This window comes from Chiloscyllium plagiosum, chromosome 19 (genome assembly GCF_004010195.1).
Source record: "Chiloscyllium plagiosum isolate BGI_BamShark_2017 chromosome 19, ASM401019v2, whole genome shotgun sequence".
In the NCBI taxonomy this organism is placed as follows: Eukaryota; Metazoa; Chordata; class Chondrichthyes; order Orectolobiformes; family Hemiscylliidae; genus Chiloscyllium; species Chiloscyllium plagiosum.
In genome coordinates this window covers 21,118,815-21,139,813 of record NC_057728.1, presented here as the reverse complement: position 1 = coordinate 21,139,813, position 20,999 = coordinate 21,118,815, and the positions used below count along the sequence as shown (strand labels likewise).

Below are 20,999 nucleotides of genomic sequence, written 5' to 3'. Positions count from 1 at the left end.
CCGCAAGAAGTGGAAAACCAGATCCCACACCTCCCCCCTCACCTTTGTCCAAGGCCCCAAAGGATTCTTCCACATCCTTCCATTCCATATAATTTGCCTGTACTTCCACAAATGTCATCCACTGTATCCATTGCACCCAATGTGGTCTCCTCTACATCAGAAAGACAGGACGCCAACTTGCGAAAGGTTTCAGAGAACACCACTGAGAACATCCGCACCAACTAACCCCACACCCTGTGGCTGAACACTTTAATTCCCCCTCCCACTGCACCAAGCACGTACAGGTCCTGGGCCTCCTCCATCATCAAACCCTAACCACCCGAAGCCTGGAGAAAGAATACTTCATTTTCCATCTTGGGACCCTGCAGCCACATGGGATTAATGTGGATTTCACCAATTTTCTCATTTCCCCTACCCCCACCTCAACCCAGTCCCAAGCCTACAACTCGGCACCGCCTTCTTGATCTGTCCATGGTCTTTCCCATCTATCCACTCCATCCTCCTCTCTGACTTATCACCTTCTCTCCCTCCTTCATCTACATTTTGCATTCTTAGCTACCTTCACCCCACCCCCACCCCCCTCCATTTATCTCTCAGCCCCTGGATCCAACAGCCTCATTCCTGATGAAGGACGTATGCCCGAAACATCAATTCTCCTGCTCCTCGGATGCTGCTTGACCTGCTGCGCTTTTCCAGTATCATGCTCTCGATTCTGATCTCCAGCATCTGCAGTCCCCACTTTCTCCCAATTTTTTATTGTTCCAGATATGACATCATAAATCACTAGGCTCTTTGTTATTTGCCTGCTCCTTGCTGTTTGCAAAGAATTCATTTCAAAAAGATCCCTTCCCTGTGGATATCTTTCTCCCACACCAAATTAATTTGTTTTAAAAGGAGCCAATTTAACAAGGCTTTCTTAAGTTGCAAAAGTGTGAGTTTATTACTTATTAAACGTGAAAAGAAATATGATGAAACACTCATGGTTTAGGATAAGTCCAAAAAAAAGCTAAAAGAGATAAATTGTCTTTAAGTCATTCATGAAGAGTGGATACCAGAACTTTGCAGCCATTAAAATAGAAGATACTGACAGCGTTGATTTGAGATGCCAGTGTTGGACTGGGGTGTACAAAGTTAAAAATCACACAACACCAGGTTATAGTCCAACAGGTTTAATTGGAAGCACACTAGCTGTCTGTTGAGTCTTTCATCTGTTCAAATACCATGATAGTTTCACTTCTTTCATGTGCAGCACCCATTGTTACAGCTAACCTGAGAATGCAACTTTTAAAAAAAGGTTTTGTGATTTACACATGAAAGAAGTGAAACTATCATGGTATTCAAACAGATGAAAGACTCAACAGACAATCAAGGTATTTTTCAATGTATAATTTCAGTTACATCACACTGTAAATTTTTGCTAAAATTTCTGTGCCTTAGAATGGTGTCCTCCACTATCATCTGATGAAGGAGCGGCACTCCGAAAGCTAGTGTGCTTCCAATTAAACCTGTTGGACTATAACCTGATGTTGTGTGATTTTTAACTGATAGCATTGACATTGATAGTCAAACAGACAATTTTGAGATTCTTAACTTTGCAGGTTGCTTTAAATTGGGTTCCAATTAAGAGTCAATCACATTGCTGTAGGACTAGAGTTAGACCAAGTAAGGATAGCAGATTTCCTTTCCTGAAGGCCATTAATGAAGCAGATCAGTTTCTCCCCAACAATTGACAATTATTCCATGGTCATTAGATTCTTAATTCCAGATTTTTATTGAATTCAAATTCATCCATGGCATAATTTGAACCCAGGTTCCCAAGAACATTACATGGGTTTCTGGATTAATAGTTTAGTGACAATACCACTAATCCGTCACCTCCCCTTGTTTGCATTGGCTAGTCAGATTGGGGGGTTCACTGTGGGGACTTACATATGTCCACTCCAATTCAGTTCTGCCACTGTCCTTTAGCAGTAATTGAACAGACTAATGCCTGCTTTATCCCCTTCTCAGGATGGTATTGCTTTGTCACACCAACATGGCAGAGCCTTTGTTTTTCCCTCAGTGACTTGAGTTCGAAGTCATATAATTCACTTCCCCAAGCTTCTTGGCTACACTATATTGGTCACTGAACTGGGACTTTATAGGTTCACATTATGTCAGTAGGAGCTCTAATACATTGTCTCCTAGCTTAAAGGTTTGGATCCTCGCATGCTTGTCTTCCCGTCTTACCATCACTGACTGGGGGATTTTCAAGTGTTCATACATCACTTCACAGGCTTGCAAGTGTCACTTTTGCAACTCTGACATGTAGTCTAACACTTAGGATTGACAGAAGGAGGATTTTCTTTTCTCTCAGAACATTATGAGTTTTTGGAACAGAGAACTTGTCTATATATAAAGCTAAGATACATTTTTGATTAGTATGGAAATCAAGGGTGATGGTGAAAATGCAAGAAAGTGGACATGAGGAATGTCAGATCAGTCATGATTGTATTGAACAATGGGGAGGCCTAGGGGACCAAATGGCTTTCTCCTGATCCTATTTCTTAATATCTTATGGAGACTTCCCCCTTCTGTTCTAAAAATCTCTCATTAATTATTTCAGAGGCCCTTGCACTTGGTGTCCTGTAAAATAACACAGATAGAGCAAAACTGATGAATTAATTGGATAGATCCTGGTGGCGAAGGAAGAAAACCCAGTCATGGCAGCTTTAACGGTATGCACTGATCATTGTTTTTAGGGTTTGGTGTCACCATTCTATTGCCCTTTGACTGTGGGTGATATACTGAAGACTTCCACTGGATTATGCCCTTTGATGTGATTGGAAGGTCATGTTGTGGCTGTAACAGGACATTGGTTAGGCTACTTTTGGAATATTTTGTGCAATTCTGGATTCCTTCCTATAGGAAGGAAGTTGTGAAAATTGGAAGAGTTTAGAAAAGATTTACAGAATCGTTGACAGGGTTGGAGTATTTGAGCTACAGGGAGAGGCTGAATAGACTGGGGCTGCTGTCACTGGAGCATCAGAGGCTGAGGGGTGACCTTGTAGAGGTTTATAAAATCATGAGCGGTATGGATAGGGTAAATACACAAGGTCTTTTCCCTGAGTTGGGAGAGTCCAGAGCCAGAGGGCATAGGTTTAGGGTGAGAGGGGAAAGATTTAAAAAGGATTCAAGAGGCAATCCTTTCATGCAGAGGGTGGTACATGTATGGAATGAGCTACCAGAGGAAGTGGTGGAGGCTGGTACAATTACAATATTTAAAAGGCATCTGGATGGGTATATAAATAGGAAGGGTTTAGGGGGACATGGGCCAAGTGCTGACAAATGGGATTAGATTAGTTTAGGATATCTGGTCGGCTTGGTCAAGTTGGACTGAAGGGTCTGTCTCCGTACTGTACATCTTTATGACTCTATGTTCTTGAGCAGTTTAGAAATGAGATTTAAATCCTGATCTAACTGGATTTCAGTTAGCAGATTAAGTTGGGTAAAGAATTGGATTAATTCTGTCACCACTGTTTTGGCAGATATGGTTCTCAGAGAAGCAGCCTCTGGGAAGTTGGTAGCCATGTACATATTATAAGGATATACTGGAAGTCTCCTTCTCTTTTGGGCAGGAGTGACATAATCCACTAATACCTTGCTGAATGGTTCACCAAACATTGGCACAGGAATTATAGGTGCAGGTCTAATTGCAAATGAAAGCATTCCCACAACCTGGCAGGTGTGACAGGTTCTAAAAAACTTCACTACATCCTTATGGAGTTGTGGCCAGTAAACATTTTGGCCAACTGGATTTTACATATACTGACATGTTAAGCCATTGGACTTTTGTGAGCAAGTTGAAATGTTTCCCGACAGTGTCTTGACAGCATCACTACATAGTGAATCAATGTCCATTCTTCATTTGCAATTATAGGAGGGGTCTCCTCATTTTTAATCTGATAGCATTCAGGGATCACTTCTGCCTCATCCTCAGTATGAACAGTCTGAGCTAATGCTAATAATGAGTCAGCTGGTTTGGCTGTGACCAAGTTCTATTTATTAACTCCTTGGGATGTTCTATTCTTCTGAAGAAGGTTTTAGATAACAAGACTGAAGAATCTCCTGTTTACAATTCTGCCTCAGTCTCCATTAGCTAAACGTGTTTGTCCATAGACTGTGTGACCACACTGTGAAAGAAAGTGCCAGACATCTTTTCCTGCAGCAGTTAAGTTCTCTGCAGGCTTCTTGGAGGCTCCTAGGGATGCTACTACCTTTGATCCCAGAGAGCAAGTTAACCCTTTCCATAGGCACAGGGATTTCCATGGTCATTGATCTCAACACATGTGGCGTTCCAAAGGCACCCATTAGTGGGAAATGTGGATATATTCTCCTTCAATAACTTTTCCCAACAGTAGAGTTTGACTGGCCCTAGTATCCCTCAGTTATCATGACAGAATTGCTTACCTCACCCTGGGGAACTGTGGATATCTTTCCTTTATGTACAAAATCTCATATACTCTTAGGGATTTGTTCAACTCCATCCACATTCTCAGATGTGGGTTCACATCTGCAGGCAAACCTGTAGCCTAATCTGCTATGCTTTCTGACTGACTCTCATTCTCTACCTGGACTGTATGTAATCTGATAAATCCCACTGTGCACCTCAAACACATAGATATCTTGGCCTCACCTCATTAAGCACCACCTTTCTGTCCTGAAGATTCTTCCAAAATTTCCATTTCTCCCATGGGTCTCAGGTTCCTATCACTCCCCCCACCTCAATCCTTTCTAGTTCATTAGAGTGACTAGGGGAGGAATTCTTCAGAAACAGAGGTTGTGGATCAAATCAATGACTAGCCAGTCTTCTTGCCTGCCCAGATCCTGTTGGTCTCTGTTCCTAAAGGTGCATTCTTATTGGGAAGGAGTTGCAGTTCTTGAACTCCTCATGCAGGTTTTCAAAAATGTTTTCTGTTTTAAGTACATGTACACACTTGTCGAAAGCAAGCTGCTTAAGCTTTTCAAATTCCAAGTAAGTCTAATTAGGCCAGTTCCTGAGAGTATGGAGTTTTTGACAGTATACTTCAGGACCTAACTTGCATGGACTAAAAACCTTTGTTCGCAGTTGCACTTTCCTCAGGCAAGTAGGTGTAAACCTAATGAGTTTTTCCAGAAAGCTTATTCTGCAGCAATAACAACTGAAGTCGAGCAGACCACTTGAACTGCTGTGCTTTCTGGGGAAAAGAGATAAAGTAGGCTTTCACCTCTGCCTCATAGAACCTAGGAAATAATAGCAAAGCAAGTTTCCTCCATCCTTAAGTCTGAACCAGTGGTGACTTCGTGGAGCATGTAGGATTTCTGCTCCTTAGCTCGAGTTGTCTTAGTTCAAAACCCCCTTCCCTGATGTTATTCCGGTTTGAAATAGTCTTCTCACTTTGCTCTTCCCTTTCCCACTCTTTCCCCTTCTTCTCTTTTGCTTTTCATTCTCTTTTTCTTGAAGTTCAAATTTCTCCTGCTCCAGTTTTAATTTCTTGACTATTATAGAGTCATAGAGATGTACAGCATGGAAACAGACCTTCGGTCTAATTCGTCCGTGCTGACCAGATATCCCAACCTAATCTAGTCCCACCTGCCAACACTCAGCTCATACCTATCCAATTCTTTCCTATTCATATACCCATCCTGATGCCTTTTAAATGCTTCAATTGTATCAGCCTCCACCACTTCCTCTGGCAGCTCATTCCATACAAGTACCACCCTCTGCCTGAAAAAGTTGCCCCTTAGGTCTCTTCTATATCTTACCCTCTCATCCTAAACCTATGCCCTCTAGTTTTGGACTCCCCCACCCCAGGGAAAAGACCTGGGGTCCATGCCCCTCCTGATTTTGTAAACCTCTATAAGGTCACCCCTCAGCTTCTGACACTCCAGGGGAAAACAGCCCCAGCCTATTCAACCCCTCTCTATGCTCAAATCCTCCAAACATGGCAGTATCCTTAACAATCCTTTCTGAACCCTTTCAAGTTTCACAACATGCACACAATATTCCAAAAGTGGTCCAACCAATGCCCTGTACAGCCACAACATGACCTCCCAACTCCTGTACTCAATACTCTGACCAATAAAGGAAAGCATATCAAATGCCCTTTTCACTATCCTATCTACCTGCAACTCCACTTTCAAGGAGCTATAAACCTGCATTCCAAAGTCTCTACGTTCAGCAACACTCCCTCGGACCTTACCATTAAGTGTATAAGTCCTGTTAAGATTAATCTCTCTGTTTCATTGTCTTTAGTTTCCATCAGTAAACTGGAGGCCACCCTTTATAAAATTTTGAGTTTTTTGACTTTCACGTGAATTTCTAATCCAAAGTGCTTTTCAACTGTTTGGGAACATTTAAATCCTTGAAAATAACACCCCATAATTGTATTAGGAATATATTGGCATTGAATTTCTAGAAAGCAGTATAAACTTTTGGAAATTGTTTACACATTAAAACAAATATTTATTTGAATTTTCAAAGTGACAATTTACCCATTCTAATTTTTTTGTCTGGGTTCAAATTGTGCATACATGCCCTGAATATGTGGTGACCAGTTCCCAGACTTCCCCAATTTGATACTGTTTCAGATGAGGATGTCCCCAAATCATTAAGCTTCCAGGTGAGAATGGATAAACAGACTCCTCATCCTTATTTATTCACCTCTCAGTCGCAACAAGATTAATTTAGAAAGGAGCCCTTCCCTAATGGATACCATTCTCCCAAATCAACTAAGTTTATGTTTTAAAAGTAGTTGATTTCACCAGGCTTTCTTGATTCAGCTGACCAGATATCCTAAACTGATCTTGTCTCATTTGACAGCATTTGCTGGGACTTATGGGTTTGCAAATGATGTGGATGATAATATAGGAAGTCTGATTAGTATGCTTCTGAAAATGTGTTGCTGGAAAAGCGCAGCAGGTCAGGCAGCAGCCAAGGAGCAGGAGAGTCGACGTTTCGGACATGAGCCCTTCTTCAGGAATTCTGATTCCTGAAGAAGGGCTCATGCCCGAAACGTTGATTCTCCTGCTCCTTGGATGCTGCCTGACCCACTGTGCTTTTCCAGCAACACATTTTCAGCTCTGATCTCCAGCATCTGCAATCCTCACTTTCTCCTCCCTGATTAGTATGCTTGCAGATACAAAAATTAGGAGAGTTGTGAATCGTGAAGAAGGTTGTCAAAGGGTACAGTTGGATATAGATCAATTGGTTGGAACAAGTATACAGCATGTAGCAAGACCCTTAGGTTCATTGATGTACGGAGGGATCTTGGGATCCAAGTCCATAGCTCCCTGAATGTGGCAACACACATGGATAAGATGTTAAAGAAGGCATACAGCATCCTTGCCTTCATTGTTTGGGGCATTGAGTGTAAAATTTGGCAAGTCATGTGCAGCTGTTTAAAACTTTAGTTAGGCCATGTTGGAGAACTGTCTGTAGTCTTGGTTGCTGCACTGTAGGAAGGATATGGAGGCATTGGTCGGGGTACAAAACAGGTTTATAAATACCCAGATTATAGGGTATTAGCTACAAGGACAGGTTGGACAAATGTGGATTGTTTTCATGACAGAATTGGAGGCTGAGGGACAGCTTGATGTAAGTATCTAAAATAATGAGGGCACGGATAGGATAGATAGTCAAATACTAGATGCCATAGGTTTAAGGAAAGGGGGAAAAGTTTAAAGGAGATGTACGAGGCAAGTTTTTTTTACACAGAAAGTGATAGGTGCCTGGCTTATGCTGCTAGGGGTTGTGTTAGAAACAGATAACAACATTTAAGAGATGTTGAGACAGACATATGAACAGGCAGCAAGCAGACGATGTGACAATGTGCAGGCAGATTGGATTGGTTTAGAATGGCTGCATGATCAGCATAGCCATAGCAGGTTGAAAACTCTGTTTCTGTGCTGTATTGTACAATGTTTTAGGTTTTAATAGGTTATATTAATATAGTTCCATCAATTTAGAATAATATCTCAAGGTACTTTATGAAGGGGAAAAATGGTTACTTAAACAAATGAGAGATGGTGATAAGTAACTAAACGTTTGGTTAGAAATCGGATAATGTCTAAAAATGAGTACCTGGAGAGAACCTAATTTGTATTATTCATCACTCCTGGGTAGCAACTAATATTTATGCTGCTTCTCATTATCAGTACTCAAGAATTCAACCAGTGTTACCCACTGACTACAATTTTTTGGGAAGGAGGTTCTGAATGTTGGGCATTTCTGACAAACTGAAAGGCAGCTGCACATATTCAAGGACCAGCAAATAAAGCACTCTCACACCTAATCTGCATTTATTCAGATAGCCAGGGTACTCCTTTGACAGATAAGACACTTTTTGGATATGGACCCAGGATAGCTTTGTGGGACATCAGGTGACTTCAGAAAAAGTTAGGTACCCTTTGGATGAAGTAGGTTTCCTTTGGAGGTGATAAAGCGACCTTTGGAATGGTTAAAAATAAAGCACATATAAAGTGTAATACTTCAAGTTCATTGAAACTGTTAACAGACCTGTCAAAAATCAATTATAAAAAGTGTCAAGATAAACTGATGGAGGCCCTCCATCACTCTGATTAAAATTTTGACTTACTGGACCACTTTCTTAGTTAGTTTAGGTTTGTGGTGCCGGGAAATGTTCTGATTTTTGTGCTCCTGATCCTGGACCAAATATTCAGGTTTATAACTCCCATATTAAATACTTTTCAAAAGAGATTGTTAAGGTGACAGCAACTTAGGTTTGGTAGAGTGGACCATTGTTGGGTTGTTATGTGAAACAACTAGTTAGCCAACAGCAACAACTTAAACAAAAGTATGTTAGAGATTTTCTCAAATTTAACCCAAAGAGCAAGGACACAGAAAATTCCAATATAAATAATAGCAACAAAAGCCATTCTGATGCTTACAGTGTGGAAACCAGCCCTTCGGCCCAACAAGTCCACACCGGCCCTCCGAAGAGCAACCCACCCAGACCCATTCCCCTACCTTTACCTAACACTATGGGCAACTTAGCATGGCCAATTCACCTAACCTGCACATTTTTGGACTGTGGGAGGAAACCAGAGCACCCGGAGGAAATCCATGCAGACGCAGGGAGAATGTGCAAACTCCACACAGACCATTGCCCGAGGCAAGAATTGAACCTAGGTCCCTGGCACTGTGAGGCAGCAGTGCCTGCCACTGTGCCACCCTTGTTGAAATAAATGCTTATGCCAGCACTATTCAATAGGCAATGGTGGAAATACTCATCATGTTTGGCAGCATCTGTGGAAAGAGAAACAAAGGGTAGAATTTTTGTTCCCTTGAGTGCTTCAGGTAATGGCACGAAAAATGGAAAAATAGGGTGAAAATTAGAAAATCAGAATTTTGAATTGAGGAATGTTGAGAAAAAAGTTTCGATTTTCTCCTGAAATTTGCTAATGAACGGTGACTAACCTATTTCCATTATTTGCATTTTTTTTACTTTTGGTATACTTCTTTTCATGTTGTTTTTACTAACTTTCTGGAGAGGCAGAGGTGGCACTGAGCTCTTTGAATTTGGCAGTTGGCAAAATGTCCAGAGTGAGGCAGTGGCTGGGGGCCTGGTCCAGGAGTTTCGGAGAGTTCACAATGCTTAGCATGCAGACTGAAGGTGAGGCTGAGGGCAGCACAGATGGTGACTGGATCGGGAGCTTTGGCAGGCTGAAAGTATGGATCAGTACTTTGGCAAATTGAGATGCCAGGAATGAACCCAACAAGGCAATGCAGGACCATAAGACATAGAATTTATAGCAAAAGATTACAGTGAAAGAATGATACAATGAACAACTTGTTAGGTCATTCATCTTTTAGAATGCATTTGCTGGTTTTGGTTATTTAATATGTAAATTCCAAAACTTCTTTTAAGTCACAGTCTCAAGATAATTTAAGGATTTATAACAAAAAATGACATCTCAGCTCAGACAATGCCTTAAAGGTGTGAGTCAGACTGGCTTGATTTCCAAAGGGGAATTTACAAATATGCAGTGACTGTTTGCAGGTTCTGCATTTAGCCTTGGACTTTCAAGTGACCATCCTCCAAATCGGACTTAGGACAAGCAACAACACAAAGTGGCCGAACAGAGGCTGATAGCCAAGTTCAGTACCCATGAGGATAGCCTCAACCGGGACCTTGGATTCTTGTCACACTGCAGGTAACCCCACTGCACTACATATATAAGTTTATGGGGTGAACTTCTATTAGCAGGTGCATTATATTTTAATTAGAATCCTAGTTCGAATCCCTACAGTGTGGAAACAGGTCCTTCAGCCCAACAAGTCTACACCAAGCCTTTGAAGAGTAACCAACCAAGCCCAATCCTCTACCCTATGTTTACCCTTGACTAATGCACCTAACCTACATATCCCTGAACACTATGGGCAATTTAGCATGGCCAATTCACCTAACCTGCACATCTTTGGATAGTGCGAGGAAACTGGAACACCTGGAGGAAACCCGCACAGACACGGGGAGAATGTGCAAACTCCACATAGACTGTCACCCAAGGCTGGAATCAAACCCAGGGACCTGGCACTATGAGGCAGCAGTGCTAACCACTGAGTCACTGTGCCACCCAAATATTTGCTCAAAAAATGCAAAACATCTGGGTTTGTTCAATGTATCATTGTATCAATGTAATCTTTTGCTATAAATTCTGTGTTAATGGTCCTGCTTCACAACCGCCTGATGAAAAAGCAGCACTTTGAAAGCTAGGGCTTCCAAATAAACCTGTTGAACTATAACCTGGTGTTGTGTGATTTTTAACTTTGTCCACTCCAGTCCAACACCGGCTTCACCAAATCAGAACTTAGGAGTATCAGAAATGAGATCTCGGTCTGCCAACTTGTCCACTGGATCTCAAAAGCAAGAATGCCTGAATAATTAAGGTATGAATGCTAAATATACATTGACATGTGAGTTATTTATTCATTATTTTGCTTTAAGCAATCAACATGAAATAATACAGCAATATGTGTTGTGAATAACTTAAGACTGTCGGCAATTTTTTCTGTTCCAATGAGGCTTAGATTCTGGTTGCGAAATGTAACATCTTAATTTTTCTGGTTGCAATAATCAATTCTCTCTGCATTTCGGTTGTCGACTTCCTTTTACACAATTGAGGAATTTCCCTTGCAGTAAGCCTCACAGCGCAAGGAACCAGGGTTCGATTTGGCAACTGTCTGTATGGAGTTTGCACATTCTCCTTGTGACTGCGTGAGTTTCCTCTGAATGCTCCAGTTTCTTCCCACTATCCAGAGATGTGCAGTTTAGGTACGTTGGTCGTGCTAAATTGACCATAGTGTCCAGGGAGGTGCAGGTTAGGTGGCTTGCATGAGAAATGCAGGGTTACAGGGATAAGGTCTGAGAGGGATTATCTTCACAGGGTCAGATTGGACTCGATGAGCAGAATGACCTGCTTCCACACTATAGGGATTATATTATTCTACTGGCTTCAAAGTGTATTGTTCAATATGTAAACCATCGGAACCCTTTGAATAGATTCCAACCTTTTAATTACTTTTGGATGTCCATCTCTCTCTGTTTCATTAAGGGAAATTGTTATGGATGCTGGTGATGCTGGAAGCATCTATGGAGAGAGAAAGAGAGCTACCAGTTTGCTAATGGATGATAACATCCCCATTAAGACCCAGGGGAAATCACAAATTTCTGCCTCGGGAGCTTGTTGAGCATGAGCTTGCCCATCTGAAGCTCATCACCCGAGTTCTTTACAGAGTAAAGCTAAGGAGCTATGGTGGTGCGGTGGTAATGTCCCTGCTTTTTTTGGGGGGCTAATTGTTTCCTGGTTCAAGTCCCACTTGCTCTTGAATCATGTATCAGTGTCTCTGAGCAGGCTGATTCAAATGTTAGTTAAGCAGACTGTACTGCCACCGCATCTACTTTGATTTAGGTCCCTATCCTCTTCATTTTAATGGCGTGCATGCCCGTAATGGGCTTTGCATGTAAATATTGAAATGGCTACATGGTACTTTTACTAGTTGTGGATTGTAGTTTAAAAAAAGAAAAAAAAACGTCATGGTAATTTTGGTCACTTGGTTCTGGCTATTTCATTTAAATGGCACTTATTGTGCAGTAATTGTGTCTGTGCCTCTGGACTAGGAGATCCAGGTTCAAGTACTACTTCCTTTAGAGGTGTGCAGTAACATTTCTGAACAGGTTGATTAGAAAATATATAAAGCAGACCCACTCAGGTGCCCGGACCAGATTGGGCTCACTGTAAACTGGTCCCAACAGTACCTATGGAGGGAGTTATAGCTGTCAACTGTCTGCTCCTGCTTCGTGGTTATGTTTGAGCCTGTGTGTTATTGGAAGAGAGAGAGCATGCTGTGTCCACCAGTGCTCTTGTTTCAATCTTTGTTGGTAGATTGTTGTCTGTTGTGGCTGTAGAAACCCACATGGGAGTTGGCTGCAGCGACTGCTCTTGAAGGCACTGTCTTCTGGTGTTGTCTTGGTGCTGTATTTTTGGTGGGTGTGCTTTTCTTCAGCAGTAAGCCTCAGCTTATCTTCTTTTTTTTTAGACCTCTATGCAATTGACTACATGGCTGTTTATAAAAAAAGAAGCATCACGGTGAATTGGTGGTGTGGAAGGTGCTGAGTTTTATCTTATAGCATTCTGGGTATAAAAAAATGCAGACTGTTCTGTTGGTGGTTAATAGTTAAAAACGAAAAGAAAGTCATGATGATCTAGTGGTGGGAAGGTTGATTCCCCAAGGCCTCTTGTGTTGCAGTGAGTAGTGTTCCAATTCCTAAATAATAAGGTATGGCTTCAAGTCCCACCTCTTCCAGAGGTATGCAATAGCATTTCTGAACAGGTTGATAAGAAGATATGCAAAATTTTAAGAGATTATACTTTGACTGGCTGTAAATGAATTTTGATTTGGTCTGAAATGCTGGGGATAATGGATAAGGTCTTAATTTACCCTTTTTTCTGACTTTGCTATATTGCACACAACTAGCTGAATTCATGATCTTGGCATGACTCCAACAAACCTGTTCTTTCTTCAAACCTGAGTAGCCAGTAACGTTACAATGAATACCCCTAAGTATCTTGGGATTGCGATCCTGGTTGTCAACTGGGACAGAGGCTGGTAATGCCAAATTTCCCATCTAACTGCTTTTGACCTTATCCTTGACTCATGTAAAAACATGAAAAATAAATTAGAATATTTAATTAATTGTAAAGTCATATACTTTTTTTAAAAAAATCCAAACTATAATTACATTCTGAAACAATGAGACCCCACATATAAAATTAAATTCAAGGATTAGCAAAATTAGTGGTAAAAAATAATTTACCCTTCAATGCACAAGTTCTGTTTTGTTTGGTATGATTAGTCAGTAATTAGTGAGTCTGGTAAGATATTTTGAAAGCACAGGTTGTGGGGAGCTTGAAAAAATCTGCAATTTCTATATTTTTACCTGCTGAAGGTGATATCCAACTTATTTCATAACAGCAAAGCTGAATGCCCAGCCATTTTTATCACCCTATTTTTGCAGTAAAGTCTATTCCTCAATGATTTCAACAAGTTAAAATTTACAAAGCAGGGTCATGAAACAGCACAACTTTTAGACTATCTCTCTAAAACTACTGGTGTTACATTAATTATGGGGGGTAAGTGCTTCTGTTATCACCATCGACTCTTTTGATAGGTGAACTAATACATTGTGGGTGGCACAGTGGTTAGCACTGCTGTCTCATAGCCCCAGAAACCTGGGTTCAATTTCCACCTCAGGCAACCGTCTGTGTGGATTTTGCACATTCTCCCCCTGTCTGCATGGGTTTCATCTGGTGCACCCGTTTCCTCCCGTGCTCCGGTTTCCCCCCACAGTCCAAAAATGTGCAGACTAGGTGAATTGGCCATGCTAAAATTGCCGTAGTGTTAGGTGAAGGGGTAAATATAGGGGAATGGGTCTGGGTGGGTTGTGCCTCGGCGGGTAGGTGTGGCCTTGTTTCCACACTGTAAGTAATCTAATTTTGCAATGGTATTGATTACTGAGTTCTTTACATTGACTAGTTTGCTATCCTTAGTTGTTGCTGAGATTTATATATACTTGTGGCTTTGGCTGTGATGAGCTAAAATGAGAGCATTAAATGAAAATGGATTGCATCAAGTCTTAACTTGTTTAATCTAAATGGAACTGAAAGAATGAGTTTAGCAAACATTTGTGGAATTACATTTATAATGTAATTTGTAAGGTAGTGTAATACATGATTTTCTTTGTTTTTGATGTAACCAGTGCCATCTAGTGGAACTACTGGAAATTCCTTTCCAGTCTTGGACATCACGAGCAAGTAATATTGGCTAGATAAGACCTTGATTATGTCAGACAGCACATGTAATAACTTGCGATGACAACCTACTCAAAAAAGAATTCTCATTCTTATCATATTTAGGCTGATCACAAGTTGCACAAACCAGCTTGGAAGTCAGGGTTGACATGCGCAGAACCTCTGTTCACACATTCAGATCTTATGTTTGTCCCTGACTTCTTTGGTATAAACTTGTCTATGTATCACCCATTACTGAAACTACATATATCCCCAGCTTGATTTGTCTGCTGAGATGAAAGAAAGGAGAATATTACATGGATGATGAAGTGACTGGTTGGACAGGAAATGAAAACATTAGTTTCTTTCAGGGATGAGAGTGGTTGAAAACGAAAAGATCTGAAGATGGTTCGTGATAAGGAATTGTATTCATATTATATTATAATGCAGCGAACTCACTGCAACACAAGCACTTGTTAAATTATAGCACTTTTTATCTTTATATGGTGATATGCATTTTTTTCTAGGCAACTTTAAGTAGATGGAATTGTAAACAAACTGTGAGAAAAATCATTTATATCATTTTTGAATTCTAACCAGTAGCCACCTGACCTAGCCAAGATGCTGACTTTCTACTTATAATATAAAGGAGCTGAATATGAACCATGCCAAAGGTTTAACTGATACCTGAGAAGGGGTTGGGGAAAAGTCAGGGTAGAGAATAGGTGAGAGCAGCAGAAAGAAAAGGAGATGGGAGACTATTTAGAATTAAAAATTCAATTAATGAACCGCACAGTTTTAGAAGATACATTATCAAGGAATGAATGGGTTTAAGGATCACCCAACCCATTCTATTACTTTTATGTTAATTTTAAGGCTGCAATGGCAACGGTCAGATTCAATGGATGAGGAAGATGAAGGAGGGATTGAATAATTTGACCATGGATGAGGCCAGGAAGGGATGTTACATGTGGAAATTGTTGCTGTCACCTATTGCCTCACCATAGATTCCAGTATAAATGGGATCTATTTTCATCAGGGTTGCAGAGGCTACATATGGAAATTAGCTTAGTTGGTTGTGGTACAAAGTGATATCACAGCACAGGTTCAATTCCTGCACCAGCTGCTACCAACAAAGGACTTCCCTTTTCCATAAAACGTGATGAACAGGGTAGGCCATTCACCCCTTTGAGCCTGCTCCATCATTCGTCAAGTCCATTTTCCTAAGTTTTTGCTTTAACACTTAATTCCCTACTGATCAGTAATCTATCTCAGCCTTAAATATACACAAGGACTCTGCTACCACAGTTCTCTGTGACAAGAAGTTCCAAGAACTTTGAATCCTTTGAGAGAAGATATTCCTCATCTTAGTAAGTATGTAAGTCAGCAAGCTGACTTGCATACTTTTCATCAACCTGAGCTATAAATTTTCTCAAAAATACTCATCTTAGTCTTTATCTGATGACCCTTTATTCTGAGAGTAGGCCTTATAGATCTAGACCCTCCTAGAGGGGAAACATCCTCTCAACATTTATCTTTTACGCCCTTAAGAATCCTCCATGTTTTAATGAGATCATGTCAAATTCTTTTATATTGCAACAAATAGTGTTCCTAACCTGGTTAAATTATAATCCCTCCATTTTGAGGTTCATCCAAGTGAACCATTGAATCTCTGACCTGCCTCCAATGAAATAGTATCTTTCCTGAAATAAGGGGACAAAAATTGCTCACAATAGTCTAGATGTCTCACCAGCAACTTGTACAGTTGTAGTAGGACTCCCTCCGCTTATACTCCAACACCCTTGAAAAAAGGACCATCATCCCATTAGCTTCTTGATTATCTGCTGCATCTGTGTTAGCTTTCTGTATTTTTAGCACCAGTACCCACATGTCTCTTTGTATTGTAGCTTTCTGCAGTTAATAAAATTTTGAATAATACTGTTCTTTGGTTTTCCCTTCCAAAATGAACAACTTCACATTTTCCCACTTTACAATCCATTTGCAACTTGTTGCCCACTAACATAACCTGTCAAAATCTCTCTGTAAACTGTCTGTGTCCCTCTTGCACTTGCTGTTCCTCCACATTAACCATACCTTTGCATGTGGAGCAGGAGGGATTTACCTGGTTAGCCAAATGGAGTGGCTGAAGCAGCTAGTATAGGAGAGATGAGAATCTACAATTGGATGAACAAGCTCTGTCTCTTCGTGCTAGTTGCTTCTCCAAACATGGCTGTGCAGTCAGTTTCCACCCGCAACAGAAATTAATTTTTTTAAAACCTTAGTATCAGGTTTGTGGTAGATATATAAAATGGCAGATTTCCAAAACATAAATATTGGGAATCTGCCAAATAACAGACATTTATATCTCTGCGCTCCTCATTCATCTTTTTCAAATTTGTTCTTTAAATGTGAAGTTTGTTGGCTAAATAGCATTTATTGCCCATCCCTAATTGCCCTTGAAATGATGGTGGTGAATTGCCTTCTTAAACTGGTGTATTTAATGTGGTGAAGGTAGATTCACAGTGCTGTCCAGGAAGTTCCAGAATGTTGACCTAGTGAAGGAATTGTAAAATACTTTCAAGTCAGGATGGTCTCTGACTAGGTATTGAGCTTGCAGGAGGTGGACTTCCCATCTGTCTCCTTTCCTTGTAGAGGTTATGGATTTGGAAAATATTGTTGAAGGAGCATTGTAGTCCTGCTGAAGTACCTGTCGCAGATGGCTCATTCTGCTAGCACTGTGGTGGAGGGAGTGAATATTTAACCTGGTGGATGGGGTGCTGATCAAGTGCTTTATCTCAATTAGTTTTAGCTCCTTGAATGTTACAACTACAGTCTTTCCAGACAAGTTGAGATTATTCCAATCCTCTCTTGATTGTTTTGAGTAGATGGTGAAATGGCTTTGAGAATTGGGCATTGAGTTATTTGTTGCAGAATTCCCAGCCCCTCACTGTTTTTATAGCCACAGTACTTATATGGCTGGTTTAAGGTTTTGGTTAATGGCAACTCCCAAGATGTTGATGGTGAGCAATTTAGCTGTCCATGCTGATCAATGTTAAGGAGAGATGGTTAAATTCTTCCTTACTGGACAATGTTATTGCTTGACAATTATCTGTGCAATATTTTATGCCCCTTAGGAATCCAAGCTTTAGTACTGTCCAGGTTTCTTTAGTACCCTGCATGTTTGCAAATGGTACAGAACACAATAGAAGCATTATTGAATATCCCCACTTCTTACGTTGGAGGGAAGGTCATTGGTGAAGCAGTTGAAGATGATTCAACTGTAAAATCCTATCCTTAGGAACACCTATAGTGATATCCTGGGATCAAGATAATTGATCTCCAACAGCTACGACCATCTTACCTGATACTGGGTATGGTTTCAACAAGTGGAGAGCTTTGCCCCGACTCCCATTGACTTCAACAAGTGGAGAGCTTTGCCCTGACTCCCATTGACTTCAATTTTACTGAGGCTCCTTGTTATGAGACACAATCAAATGCTTTCGGTCAAAGGCAGCAGTCTCACTTCATTACTGGAATTCAGCCATTCTGTTCATGTTTGGACCAAGTTTGGTGTTCAATAGGCTTTGCAGAAACCAATTTAAGCATCAGGGAACAACTTAATACTGAATGAATGTTTCTTGGAAGCTCTATGAATGGCACCTTTCATCATTTTGCTGATATTAAAACTAGACAAAGGGGGTTATATTTTGGCAGGTTGGATTTATCCTTTTCTTGAGGACAAAATAAATATAGAGTATCCCGCATTGTCATGTAGATGCGATTGCTTTGGATTCTCCTGAAGAAAGTTGTTATTATGTAATGCAAATACTTGAGCACCAGAAAGCATCCACATTTGATTCTTTACATAATCTGTGTTTGTCTTGCTCAGCCAAGAAGAAATAATGACCACCACAGCCAGTTTCAAACAATCAAAAATCATCCAGCATTTCAATTCCCACATGCTGTCCAACAATATCCTGCTCAAATATAAATGTATGAACTTCACATGAGGAGAAGTCTGAGCTTGGTTGTGAGGTCTTTATCAAAAACTGAATGAGAACAAACAGTACCCACCTTCATACATTGTCGTTACACTGAAGGGCATTCATGCTGATGGATTATAGCCAAAGTTATCTCAGCATATAGGATCAAGGTCATATGTTGTGGTTGTGTCAGACTACTCTCCTACGAACCTGACCTTGAGAATTTTTTAAAACATATGTGAACAAAGCTACTCTTGTTAAGGATGTTGAAAAGTACCAACCATTTGGAAACATATCCAGCAAAAAAATAATGACCTTCAGGAGAGAAATTGGTGAATGTTTTGAAAAGAAAAAGCAAAAAATGAAGCGGAAGAAGGATGTATTTCAACTCCAAATGAAAATAAATTGCAATTTATGCCTTGCAAGAAAATAGTGTTTTGAATTTGAACATGTGAGCTGACTTTACTTGAATGTCTCCAAATGGCTGTAGACTTTCACCATTTCATACATGGAACCATATTGACATGCTAAAATATTTTGTAATTTCAGTTAAATGTAAGAAACAGAATTGGAATGCACCAGATGCTTTTTTAAAATGGCACAAATACAATGCATAAAAAAAGAAAAAAATCCTACTTTTGCATGAAAAAAGTTTCTGCGGGTAGGATTAAGGAAAACCCTAAGGCATTTACACTTATGTGAGGAACAGGAGGATGGCCAGAGTGAGGGTAGGGCCATTCACGAATAGTGGAGGGAACTTGCGCTTGGAGTTGGAGGAAGTCGGGGAGGTCCTTAATGAATACTTTGTTTCAGTATTTTCTACTGAGAGGGACCTTGATGTTTCTGAGGACAGTGTGAAACAGATTGATTTGCTAGAATAGGTTGATATTAGGAAGGAGGATGTGTTGAAAATTTTGAAAAACATAGCATAGATAAATACCCTGGGCCAGATGGAATATACTCTAGGTTTCTACAGGAAGTGAGGAAAGCAATTGTTGTGCCTTTGGCATCCTCACTGACCACTGGAGTAGTGCTAGATGATTGGAGAGTGGCAAATGTCATCCCCTTGTTCAAGAAAAGGGATAGGGATAATCCTGGGAATTATAGAGCAGTCAGTTTTACATTACTGGTGGGCAAAGTGTTGGAGAGGATTCTGAGAGACAGGATTTATGATTCCTTGAAAAACCATAGGTTGATTAGAGATACTCAGCATGGCTTTGTGAAGGGCAGGTCATGCCTCATAAACCTTATTCAATTCTTTGAGGATGTGGCAAAATGCATTGATGAAGGTAGAGCAGTGGATGTGGTGTACATGGATTTTAGCAAGGCGTTTGATAAGGTTCCCCATAATAGGTTCATTGAGAAAGTAAGGAGGTATGGGATAGAGTGAAATCTGTCTGTCTCGATACAGAATTGGCTGGCCCATAGAAGACAGAAGGTGGTAGTAGATGGAAAGTATTTAGCCTGAAGCTTGGTGACCAGTGATGTTCTGCAGGGATCAGTTCTGGGACCTCTGCTCTTTGTGATTTTTATAAATGACTTGGATGAGGAAGTGGAAGGGTGGATTAGTAAGTTTGCTTATGACATGAAGATTGCTGGAGTCGTGGATAGTGTGGGGGGCTGTTGTAGCTTGCTGGGCTGAGAAGTGGTAGATCGAGTTCACCTGGCAAACTGTGAAGTCATTCACTTTGGAAGGTCAAATTTGAATGCAGAAAACAGGATTAAAGGCAGGATTCTTGGCAGTGTGGAAGAACAGAGGGACTTTGGGGTCCATGTCCACAGATCCCTCAAAGTTGCCGCCCAGTTTGATAGGGTTGTTAAGAAGATGTATGGGGTGTTGGCTCTCATGGGGGATTGAGTTTAAGAGCTGCGAGGTTAAGATGCTGTTCTAGAGAGGGTGCAAAGGAGATTTACCAAGATGCTGCCTAGACTAGAGGGCATGTCATATGAAGAAAGGTTGAAGGAGCTAGGGCTTTTCTCATTGGAGCGAAAAAGGATGAGAGGTGACTTGATCAAGGTGTACAAGATGTTGAGAGGCATAGAATTGGAGAAAAGTTTAGGGGAGATGTCAGAAGTGAGTTCTTCACTCAGAGAGTGGTGGGTGTGTGGAATGCACTGCCAACAGTGGTCGTCGAGTCTGATACATTAGGGACGTTTAAGCGACTCTTGGATAGACACATGGAAGTTAGTGCAATGAAGGGTATGTGCGTTAGTCTGGTCTCAGAGTAGGATAAAAGGCCAGCACAACATCGAGGGGTGAAGGGCCTGCACTGTTCTATGTGCTAAATATAAAAAGTACTGGAGATTCAATGTAGTTTCTAAAGTAAAATCATTGTGGTTAAAATGTCAGGTGACTCTGAAGAAATGTCACATTCAATTCAAATGAATGCTGACTAAACAACTGCATTTCCAGCATCTAATGTTTTTAGTTTTGATTTCAGCAGATTTTTTTCTTTGAGTATTAGTTTTGAGTTATTTCAAATTAGCTGATTGTTACATTCTTGATGTAGTACTTCACTGGAAGCAAGCTGATAAGCCATGCCCATTGAACAGTAGACTCAAATACACTGTCAGAATTTTAAAGGGATCTGGGTGATGTATACTGTGGTGAAATGTGTATTAGAATTAAATGAGAAGTCTGACAAGGCCCAACTTGATGTTGAGACCAACCTGCATTATCTTCTATGC

General features: G+C 40.6%; 1 long non-coding RNA gene across 2 annotated transcripts in view; it reads right to left on the bottom strand.

Moving 5' to 3' along the window:
* The window catches only part of LOC122559579, a 69,393-nt gene that overhangs the window by 4,356 nt on the left and 44,038 nt on the right, over positions 1-20,999 (bottom strand). The window lies entirely within an intron of this gene.